At 40.1% G+C, this 12422-nt stretch overlaps 1 protein-coding gene and 1 pseudogene across 1 annotated transcript in view; one reads left to right on the forward strand and one right to left on the reverse strand.

The window, feature by feature from the left end:
* Positions 1-12422, forward strand: part of IGFBP7 (insulin like growth factor binding protein 7) — a 74430-nt gene that overhangs the window by 37803 nt on the left and 24205 nt on the right. The window lies entirely within an intron of this gene.
* LOC132366491 (protein FAM3C-like) lies at positions 3288-4062 on the reverse strand (annotated as a pseudogene).

Here is a 12422-nt window from a genome sequence, read left to right on the forward strand (position 1 = left end):
ACACCAATTTGAGTTTCCCTCCTGGGCAAGTCAGTGTGTCTCATGGTAATATTCTGTCCTGAAACCATACAAGGAGAGGATATAACAGTCTCTGTCACTCCTGGGAGCACACCTGGAGGAAAGCCTGAGAGTGGTGGCCTGGAGGAAGCCCCCCGCCCTGGACCCTACTGTATGTCTGGGCAAGAGGCTCAGAACATTTCCCTAGTCTTGGCTAGAAAGGCTTCCTTAGAGCTTTGGCTTTTCTCTCATGTCCTTCAGATGGATTCTGCACACCAGAATGGCAGTTGAAAAGCTTCACAGAATTAGCTTTTAATGTTAAAAACAAAAAAAGCAAGTTGAGGGATGACTGAAGAGAAAGCACACTCCAGCTGTCAGACAACTTTGAGAGCATTAGTGGATGTTCTAAATTTAAACATAATTTGTCCCTTTCTCCTTATCCATATAACACCCAAAGTTTCCTTTCACTTGCCTCCCTGCCTTCCACTAGCCCCATTCCTGGTTTAATACATGGCGATGATAATTATGTATATGCATCCTGAAAATTTAACCCTTCATGTGCCATTTCTTCTCTTTCGATATTTTCTTTCCTTTTTTGTGGAAAATGATATAACAGAAACTTGCCATCTGTACGTTCTTCACTTTAAAAAAAAAAAATTATTTATTATTTATTTATTTTTGGCTGCGTTGGGTCTTCGTTGCTGCATGCAGGCTTTCTCTAGTTGTGGTGAGCGGGGGCTACTCTTCGTTGTGGTGCGCGGGCTTCTTTTTTTGATAAACTTTAATCAAATTAAAGTCAGGAATATAAAGATTCTTCCTCAATTTTTCTTTAATTTCCCACATATCACTTATTTTCCTACTGTCTTTGCTGAATTTTAACAGTCCGGGACAGCCTCTATGATTACAAATAAAAAAATACACATCCATAAGTCCTTAAACACCATTTAAACAAACCAAAGTGTCAATGCCAAATTTCTGATTTTAATGAAAATTCTGAACATTAAATGAGCATTGCTGCATTTACAATGCTGATTTTTAAAAGCTATCTGAAAATAAAATATAGTAAAATTATTGCTTCCCAAAGTTATGTTGATATAATCTATACACGGCAGAATTGAAACAATAGCAAACTGCATGAAAACAATTACATAACCCATCTTTATCCCTTCTTTTGGCATTTTATACAGCTCTACAAGGCTATCACGTTATAGTCCGTATCTTGAAAGGGATGTCCTGCCATCTAGATACTTAAATTCTATCCATGTTAAGATATAGCCTGAGGATATTAGTGTGTTTACCCATAGGAATGACTTTAATTTTGCATGTTAAAGCAGTACAATACATGCTTGACAAATCTCAGTGTGAAGTTCTATAGGCATATTACTTTGCCAGATAATACAAAAAAATTCACAATGCAAAACCAAGAGTAGTTATTCTCATTATTTTAAAAAAAAAAAAAAAGCAACACTTATTTCACAATCCCTGGACCTGTAAAATAATAGCCATTCTTTTAATTTACAGAATTGAGGAAAGTATTTTAAATGTCAGAACACACATGCTGAATGTGATTTAGTGTATCAGCACCAAAAATCTGAAAAGTCTACAAAAATTGTTTAGATGTGCAAGGTGCATACATGAATTATATTCAGTTTGAGGGAAGAAACGGTACCCCCAAACGCACTGATATTTAAGAAATAGCTGAATAACTTTCACCTTGGTTTATAACAAAATAAAAAATACCGCTTTTAATTTTTCTTATATAAGTCATCTAAAATTTAGATCCAAAATTGAAGTGCTGCCTTTTACTGTGAATAGCAGTTTGATCGTTACATTTTTTATGTTCCAGTTTAAGACACTTCACACACAACAGATATTTAATGCCCTAAAAATATTTTAAAAACTTGAGTCATTTTGTGAACATCTGAAGTTAGATCTCTTATATTTTTATGTAGAGTTGGGTATAAAGTCATTGTGTGTCAAATAAAATTATTTTTAAATGTTATCAGTCCCAATCAGTAATTAGGACTTTTCTAAATATGTTGTCATCTTTTCAGGCAAAAATTACTATTATGAAGTTAGATGAAAGTAAATACAGAATTTCTTGGTTTACAATCCAAAATTATTGTGACATTAAAGCATGCCTCTTTCCGAACCATTTGGTCAATGCTGATGACACTTAAATAAGGAAAACTTAGGCCAGTATTGCTCTAACTATACTGACATGCTGTCCTGAATGACCTACCAAGGCTGGGGAAGGGACCTGGCCTGGTTCCTCAGCTCTGTGAAGTTGCCCCCTCCTGTCTTACTCTAAATAGCTTATACAAAATCAACTTATGCACACTGTTAACACAAAATCCAGCAAGCTACAGCCCTGATGCCACCTACATTTATATATTTACTTTTTTTTTTTTTAATTTTTTATTTATTTATTTATTTATTATTTATGGCTGTGTTGGGTCTTCATTTCTGTGCGTGGGCTTTCTCTAGCTGTGGCAAGCGGGGGCCACTCTTCATCGCGGTGCACGGGCCTCTCACTATCGCGGCCTCTCTTGTTGCGGAGCACAGGCTCCAGACGCGCAGGCTCAGTAGTTGTGGCTCACGGGCCTAGTTGCTCCGCGGCATGTGGGATCTTCCCAGACCAGGGCTCGAACCCGTGTCCCCTGCATTAGCAGGCAGATTCTCAACCACTGCGCCACCAGGGAAGCCCTATATATTTACTTTTTACTGTGTATATTAAACAAAGAATTCTGTTGTGCTTTTCACATATTAGATATCAGTCTTCATATTCTATTTCTAGGTTTCTTGGGAAGGGAAGAGAAAGACTAAGAAAAGAAATAAAACAGGGGAGTCAGGCTGTAAAGTAACATTACACACACAACTAGCCCAATATCTTTTTAATTTAAAAGATACTATCATCAAAAGGTTATATATATTTATATATATATATATATATATAAGTCTCCTCCCTAAAATCCATATTATTCCATGACAGATTTTCACAGTGACTAGTATATATATCGATATATTTTTCAAATCTGTTCAGTTATCCATTGGGTAATGGTTTTAGAATTAAAAGATGCCATTATCATCACAGTCTGAACATTGTACCATTAGGGAGATGTGCTTAGAAATGGTTCAGTGATTTGCTCATTATGATGACTATTTACAAAGATGTCTATTTACCTTAGCAATAAATAATCCTGATACCAAAAGAGATAATGGTCATGCACACACCGAGATGGCTGCATGCTCTTAAAATATTTACATGTAGTTTTTCCATTAGGGCTTTCCCATTAGCAAGTGAAAGTGCGCTCCCTTCAATTTTCTCCACATCAGTCTTGCTTCTGGGGAATGCATCCTTCCATTTCTACAACTTCGGGCCATCCTTCATATTTGTTTGTGTCCTTATTGTTCTTTATGTGCTGTTCAAAAGGGCTTTTTGTCTTAATGCCTTTTCCACCACAGAAGACCCAGTTGTCTGTAAAACCAAGATGAGTAATAGATGTACTCCCCAATTCAGCAATGAGCTGCCGGGCCTCATCATTGAGTTTGGTTGCTCCATCATCATATGTTCCCATTAAGACTATTGTTCCATCTTGTATGGCCTTCAGAAACTCAATAAATGAGGCCACATTTCCTCCCCACATGTCAGAATATCTGGTTTCTATTAGATCTCCTGTTTTTCCATTTACCTAGGCAACATTGATTCCTCTTCCAACATTATTCTTAACACCACTCATTAAAACATTATCCTCCAGGCAGATTTTGGGTCCTACCACATTGGCTGCTCCACTTGCCATTTTAAAAGCAAAATGCTTCTCAGGGCAAGCTTTTGAGATCCCACACTTATATCTGGGAGGTTTTGTGGAACATGCAACTGCGTCCAATGCTGACCTTGCAAATAGGTTTCCTAAACTCGCATGCATTTTTATTTCAAATGCTTGAGAAATAACATAGAATGTCAGTAAAAAATACTGCCACAGCTACCACCAACTTTGCAGCACTTGCTACCTTCATGTTTGGTTTTTCAGTCTGTGGCACTTTTCATTAAATAAGCTCTGGCCTCCCGCCTGTCTCTCCACCTCGTGCGCCCCCTTTCTGGCCTCCCCGCGGTCAGCCTTGCAGGAGGCCGACAGGAACCACTGCCGCCTCCCACTCTCTCCTCCGGCTCCTCCCCGGTGCACAGGCTTCTCCTTGCGGTGGCTTCTCTTGTTGCGGAGCACAGGCTCTAGGCGCGTGGGCTTCAGTAGTTGTGGCGTGTGGGCTCAGTAGTTGTGGCTCACAGGCTTAGTTGCTCCGTGGCATGTAGGATCTTTCCAGACCAGGGCTCGAACCCACGTCCCCTGCATTGGCAGGCAGATTCTTAACCACTGCGCCACCAGGGAAGCCCTGTTCTTCACTTTTGACCCCAATCATGTATTAACGGATAGAAAGTATTTCAGTCTTCTTATTTTTCTCTGCCATTGCTGATGCATTACTAGGCTCCTTTTATCTGGGCATTAGCTCATTGCTTATCTGAGTCTTCACTGGCTTCTGTTTTGCCTTGATCTCTTGGGTATGATGTCTATAGGTCTTGTCTCTATGGAGAATTAGATAGTAAACTGGCGACAGCAGTCCTTTGGAGCTTAGCTTTTTCAGATGCTCAGATTTTTTTTTTATTATTACTTATTTGTACTTTTTTTCATGGCTAACATTTTTCTGATTCTTTGCCTGACAGTTTTTTTTTTTAAATAAATTTATTTATTTTTGGCTGCATTGAGTCTTCGTTGCTGTGTGCGGGCTTTCTCTAGTTGTGGCGAACGGGGGCTACTCTTCGTTGTGGTGCACAGGCTTCTCATTGCGGTGGCTTCTCTTGCTGCGGAGCACGGGCTCTAGGCGCATGTCAGATGTTTTTTCAAGCATGCTTCTTCTGAAACCTCAACATATCTCCAGATCAATGATTCCCAAACTTCTGGGAATTGTAACAACCTATCCTTACGTTTGGTTTGTATGAGATCCTACCTCCCTTTTCACCCTATCAATCCTCCAGGAAGAAGAGAGCAACATTTTTGTTTTTTAATGTAAAAACAAGTAAAAAATTTTTTAGTTTTGAGGGGGTTTGGGGATGACATGACACTTAGTGGTGTATTGGAAAAGGCGTTGCAAAAAAGGAATCACTGCTGTGAATCTTGGAATAAGGTCATTTTAATCTCACTCACTATTTCCTTTTTTTTTTTAAATTGAGGTAGAAAATGCATAACATGAAATCTACCCTGTTAACAAATTAAGTGTACATACAGTATTATTAAATATATGCACATTGGTATACAGCAAATTTCTAGAACTTTCTCATCTTGCAGGAACATTGAACAGCAACTCTGCATCCCCCCTACATCTAGCCCCTGGCAACCACCATTCTACTTTCTGCTTTTATGGGTTTGACAACTTTAGATCCTTCATGTGAGTGAAATCATGCAACATTTGTTTTTCTGTGACTGGCTTATTTCACTTAGGTTAGTGTCCTCAAGTGTCATCCGTGTTGTAGTATATGGCAGACTAATCTCACTCACTATTTCCTAAAGTGTGACTATAAGACCCTTAAGGAAAAAAAAAAGTCTTTTATAGTTTCTATGGGCTGTTTAAGGTTACAAATGCTCACAGTTAAGGCTTATGTTTGGGGGATCCTGCGGGGATATAAGGTCCAATTCTTTTTTATATAGTGATGAAGTAACATAAAAATTCTAGGAGAGCATGTACAAAGAACAGTCCTTGAAAATGCATATTATCATTATTGCCGTTATCTCCTTGAGATTTAGCCATAATGACCCCAAATCAATAAATGTCCATCCATGAGGACTGTACAAATGTGGGGGGTTTTGCCATAACCCTTGAGGAAAGAACTGTATGACAAAAACAAACCCTCCTTCTCCAAAAAGAGATTATGATTAATTAAGGGACAACTCTAGTTGACGGTAGAGAAAGCTCAAAGATGTTGTATTAGTTATTTACTGCTACACAATAAATTAGTCCAAAATTTGCAGCCTAAATAAAACAACAATGAATATCTATTATCTCATACAGTTTCCATGGGTCAAAAATTGGGGACTGGCTTATCTAGATAGTCTTTGGCTTGGGGGTCTTTCATGAGCTTGCAGTCAAGATGTCAGTGGGGACTAGTCATCTGAAAGTTTGAGGTTGGAGAATCTGTTTCCAAATTGGCTCACTCACATGCCTATTGTCATGAGGACTTAGTTCCTCATCAAGCATTGCACTGCTTGAGCATCCTAACAACATGGCAACTGGCTTCTCCCAGACCAGGTGATCTAAGAAAAAGCAGGAAAGAAGCTGCAATGCCTTTAACGACCTAGTCTCAGAATTCACATATTGTCACTTCCACCACATTCTTTTCATTAGAATGGAGTCACTAAGTCTAGCCCACATTCAAGGGGAGCAGAATTCGGCTCCACCTAAAAAGAGAGGATTTGATAAGGGGATGGGAGACCCATGAAGCAGAAGGGATGAACAGGATCTGGACCAGATACTGTAGTGATACCTGGAGACAAAGAGAAAGAGAATGTGGACACAAACTCCAATCTGTGGCTGGCATGGGGGCTAGTAGTGGGGGAGGGAACTGGGGGAACAACTGGCCAGCCAAACCAGAGAAGTGATACAGGTAAGAGTAGTGGCTTTGACCATGAGCAAGGGTGGATGCTCCAGGCCAGCCCAGGAGCTTGGCACTCCTGGAGGGGGAAGTACTTTTGCCCAAAATGGCTTTCCTTTGCTGTTGCTGAACTTGAACAGTGCTATCAGGCCTTCTTCACTAGAGATGCTTCTTCAGCTCAGCAAGGAGCTGGCTCAGAACCCAGACTCCACATGGGAGGAGGGCTAACATCTTGGTGCTGTTTGCCTCTGGAGCTGCCCCTTTGAACATGTCCACCTGTTGGCATGTTCAGAACTCCATGCCTTAAGAGTGAGCCCTTTTCTGTTTTCACTATGGAGTTTGATTCCAGGGATGGCCTCTGTGTTTTCTCCAAAGCCTCTTTCTGAGACAACTTTTGTTTACCTCCTAAATTGCCCTTCTAGCCTCCTTAGACTGAGTTGATTTGTCTTGATGGATGAATCAGATTCTTGAACTCACCCTCTTTGGCTCCAGTTCTCTTGGCAGAGAACACAGGAAGATAGTTTCTGCTTATGTGCGTGTTTGGGGAGCATTTTATTTTTTCTTTGTTTTTCTGTCTCAGCCACAACCCGTGGGCGAGCCCAGCACCTGGGACCTTGACAAGCCTCTGTGTGTGCGTGGGTTGAGGTCACATAGGGAGTTCCTCCCAGTATCGTTTGTCATGTCTCCGAATTCCAGAGCAGACTGCAGTTTCCCAAATCCCAGGCTCATGGAAATTGGGGGAATTACTTTTCTGGAGCCAGCTTTATCTTACTTGTCCATGTTCCATTCATGCAAATTGGAAATACTCCCACAACTAAACTGTGTGCCGCCCTTCTGCCTGGGAAATGCAGCTGTTCATGCTTAATGCTTTTGCTCAGCGCCTTTCTAATCTCTCAGCTTCACACTGTTTAAATGGCAGCCAGCTGATTGAGAACAGATAATGTTTTTTCTGATTATTAATAAAGTACAAGGAGGTGAATTCATACAGTTCTGGTTCCACTTCTGCCAGCATCCTGGAATGAGTGTAGGCAAATGTTGAACCAGCGCCCCCATGAGAATTTGGACAAGATGGATCTTAGGGTCCTTCTACATCTAAAGGTCACTGGCTATATGATAATTTAAGAACATGGAAGTATTAATAGGGTAGGATTTATTTACCACAAGAGGAGAATCTCAGTACTGTCTCCTGTCAACCATCCCACCGGAAACGGCCTGTCAGCTGGTGCTTTTCCTCTGCACGTGGAATCAGCAATTCTTCTTTCACGCTTGGAAACAGACTTTAAAGTGGACCTTTTTCACTTAAAACCTCACATAAATGTGTTTAACATGTTTAGGGAACTGGGGTTTATGCTTTGCTGATTGTTTCTTTTAAATCCATCTTTTCCAATATAACATTATTGCTTGTCAATATAGACTTGCCCTTTTGCACTTTTAAATAGTTGCCCCAAACTTCACTCTGGTTTCTCCCACTAAAAGTCTGACCCGTGAACCCCAATTTTTAAATCTTATAAACTGACTAATAAGGCAGCATTTTGCTATAGAATCAGCCTTTATCTTTTGTCTCCTGGGTTTTATCTAAATTTTTTAACGAAATTGCTACTTTTGTATAGATTTTTAACATATGATCTATGTTAATGTAAGCATAAGAATACAGCATCAGCAACTCTGGCCATTTTATTGCTCTAGTTGAGTAGCTGGGTCAGGAACATCAACAGAGTATCCCTAAACATTGGCCTGTTTGTACCTATAAACAGCTGAAGACCAATTTTTAAATAGCCACAGTAATCAAAATTTCTACCCAAATGGTAAAACATGCCCTTGTACAAACTCTGGAATAAAAATAGTTATAACTAGCTAGCCCCCCAAAATCTTTTAAATAACAACAAAGGAAGCCAGTCTCTTGGAATGGTTCCTAAAGTCTTGCTACTTAAACCTTTACATGAAAGCACAAAACCTGGTGTATATTTTGGTAACAGCATCAGTACACTCAGCTACTCAGGTTTGTTGATCATCTACTCGGTGCCAGGCACTGGGATACAGAATAGAGCTTGAGAGAAGTTGGCCTGTCCTTACCAGCATTGAGCCCACAGTCTCATGGGGTGCGAAGACACAGTTAAAGCCCTGAGAAATTGCTGTGATGAGGGTAAATAGAGCCATACAAGAACGAGGAAGGAGGCCCTCATTCTACTTATTGAAATATAGTTGATTTACAATGTTGGTCAATTTCTGCTGTACAGCAAAGTGACTCAGTTATACATATATATACATTCTTTTTTATATTCTTTTCTGTTATGGTTTATCTCAGGATACTGAATATTGTTCCCTGTGCTATACAGTAGGACCTTGTTGTTTATCCATTCTATATGTAATAGTTTGCATCAACTAACCCCAAGCTCCCGGTCCATCCCTCCCCTCCCCCAACCTTGGCAACCACAAGTCTGTTCTCTATGTCTGTGAGTCTGTTTCATAGATAGGTTCATTTGTGTCATATTTTAGATTCCACATATAGGTGGTATCATATGGTATTTGTCTTTCTCTTTCTGACTTACTTTGCTTAGCATGATAATCTCTAGGTCCATTCATGTAGCTGCAGATGGCATTATTTCATTCTCTTTTATGGATGAGTAATATTCCATTGTGTGTGTGTGTATATGTATATATTTATACACCATATCTTCTTTATCCATTCATATGTCGATGGACATTTAGATTGTTTCCATGTCTTGGCTGTTGTAAATAGTGCTGCAGTGAACACTGGGGTGCATCTATCTTTTTGAATTATAGTTTTCTCCAGATATATGCCCAGCAGTGGGATTGCTGGATCATATGGCAACTCTATTTTTAGTCTTTTGCGGAACCTCCATGCTGTTCTCCATAGTGGCTGCACCAATTTACATTCCCACCAGCAGTGTAGGGAGGGTTCCCTTTTCTCCACACCCTCTCCAGCATTTGTTATTTATAGACTTTTTTAAATGATGGCCCTTCTGACCAGTGTGAGGTGGTACCTTATTGTAGTTTTGATTTGCATTTCTCTAATAATTAGCAATGTTGAACATCTTTTCATGTGCCTTTTGGCCATTTGTATGTCTTCTTTGGAGAAATGTCTATTTAGGTCTTCTGCCCATTTTTCAGTTGGGTTATTTGTTTTTTTTTTATTGAGTTGTATGAGCTGTTCATATATTTTGGAAATTAAGCCCTTGTTGGTTGCATCATTTGCAAATATTTTCTCCCAGTTCATAGGTTGTCTTTTTGTTTTGTTTATGATTTCCTTTGCTGTGCAAAAGCTTATAAGTTTGATTAGGTCCCATTTGTTTACTTTTGCTTTTATTTCTATTGCCTTGAGATACTGACCTAAGAAAACATTGGTACGATTTAGATCAGAGAATGTTTCGCCTATGTTCTCTTTTAGGAGTTTTATGGTATCATGTCTTATGTTTAACTCTTTAAGCCATTTTGAGTTTATTTTTGTGTATGGTGTGAGGGTTTCTTATAACTTCATTGATTTACATGTGGCTGTACAAATTACCCAACACCACTTGCTGAAGAGACTGTCCTCCCCATTGTATATTCTTGACGAGGCCCCCATTCTAAATAAGGGGGAGGGGGATGAGGAAAGACATCAAGGGAGGTTTGTCAAACAAAAAGATAACTGAGATCTAAAGGATATCTAGGGGTTAACCAGGCAAAGATGGGGAGAAATGGGAAATGGGGAGAATGTTCCAGGAAAAGGAATGACATGCCCAAAGGCTAGGGGCCAGGGAGAGCAGGACACATTTGAGGAACACTGAAGTTCATTATGGCTGGAGCTCAGAGTTCAGGAGGGACGAGGCAAGAAAGGAGGCTGGGAACATACTCAGGGCCAGATCTTATTTATTCTGGATTTTATAGTTTAAATAAATGTAGGCATTTCGAACCCTTCTCCCCTTTCTGGCAGTTAAATTTTTTCTCAAGATGAAGATGTAAATCTGAAACATATCTAAGCCCAAAGAGGAGACATTTTCACTAATAGAAGGATTGCTTGGCTCTGCCCATGAATGTTTACTAACTGTTAACATTGACTTTTAAAGTTTTCTATTAAAAAAAAAAAAAAAAAAAAGGGCTTCCGTGGTTGCGCAGTGGTTAAGAATCCGCCTGCCACTGCAGGGGACACAGGTTCGAGCCCTGGTCCGGGAAGATTCCCCCATGCTGTGGAACAAATAAGCCCGTGCACCACAACTACTGAGCCTGCACTCTAGAGCCCGCAAGCCACAACTACTGAGCCCACACACCACAACTGCTGAAGCCTGCACGCCTAGAGCCCGTGCTCTGCAACAAGAGAAGCCACCACAATGAGAAGCCTGCGCACCACAACGAAGAGTAGCCCCCGCTTGCCGCAACTAGAGAAAGCCCGCGTGCAGCAACAAAGACCCAACACAGCCAAAAATCAATAAATACATTTATAAAAATAAAATATAAAGTTTTCATAGGATTCCTGCCTATATAAGGTACTTTCTAAGAAGATGGCATCTTCTTAATGATTTGCAAAACAAAACATGAAGCATATTTTCAAATACTGATTTTCACATTAAACATTCATTGAAACCATTCAAATCTAACGAAAAGGCCTGGCGTTCTCAGACTGTTTTATTCTAAGATGTGGGTAGGACTCTATGTGGTCGCGGTAGAGTTAACATCTGCTGAGCATTCAGTATGAGCAGGATAATTCTGACCTGTTTGGGGTTACAAGTCCAAACTGCTTACCCAGAACCCCCCAGAAAATACCCCTGAAACATTTCAGGCCGGAGTGTGAATGGTGAGCCATGACCTCTGTTTAGGATTCTCACAATTGTGTAATCTTTTCTCCAAAAGACATTAATGTTTTCATTATCTTGTTTTTCTTTCCTTCATGATAACTTGTAGACATACCTAATCTCCTTGCCTTGACACTGAAAACCGCTGCAATCTAGTCTGCCCTCCAGTTCTCAAGATTTCTTTTCCTTCTCTCCAAACCCCTCACCCTCCAACAAAACAAAGCAAGAAGGGACACTTCAGCAATACTGGGTTGTGTAGAGAGGCACCACAGGAGCCTAGGGAAAGCTCTAGGTTTGGACTCAGAAAACGTAGATTCATGTCCTGGACACACCACTCCCAGGCTTGGGGACTTTGCACAAGACACTCAACGTTAGTGAACCTCAATATCTTTATCTGTAAAATGACTTGCTTAGCTGATTGTTGGGAAAGTCAAAATGAAGTAATAGATATAAAAACTCTCTGTGGGCTGTAAACCCTAACGCCAGTATACAGCGACATCTCACCTCTTCGAGTGGGCTGACCCCCTCGCTTGGAATTTCCTTACCAACCCCACCCACTGCCTTTAACTTTGAAAGCCCTTTTCCTCTTCCATGAATTCAGTTCTGACCTACTCAGTCAGAATGCTTTTTATATTTATATCATAGGACCAGTCATACTCCTTCCATATTATAATTGATTCTGTACTTGTATTCTAGTCTACACTTTGTGGATTCTAAATCCATATCAGATAGGAGTCCAACCCCGTCATCTTTCCATTCCTCCTGTTGCCCAGCACAGCACTTAGTTTGTGGAGGACCTGAATGAATTAATCCACTCCTTGTTTTTACCTGCTTAGTGCCATACAATGCTGAAATTCGATTTAGTTAGTTTCATTGTGAGTCTTTCTCAACTTTTATACCTTTTTCCATAGGGATTTTCCCTTAAGGAGTAACTTCATCTAGGCAACAGTAGAAGTTAGTGCTCTCATTACAGGAAATGGATATTAATGATGAAT

This window comes from Balaenoptera ricei, chromosome 5, assembly GCF_028023285.1.
Source record: "Balaenoptera ricei isolate mBalRic1 chromosome 5, mBalRic1.hap2, whole genome shotgun sequence".
Classification (NCBI taxonomy): Eukaryota; Metazoa; Chordata; class Mammalia; order Artiodactyla; family Balaenopteridae; genus Balaenoptera; species Balaenoptera ricei.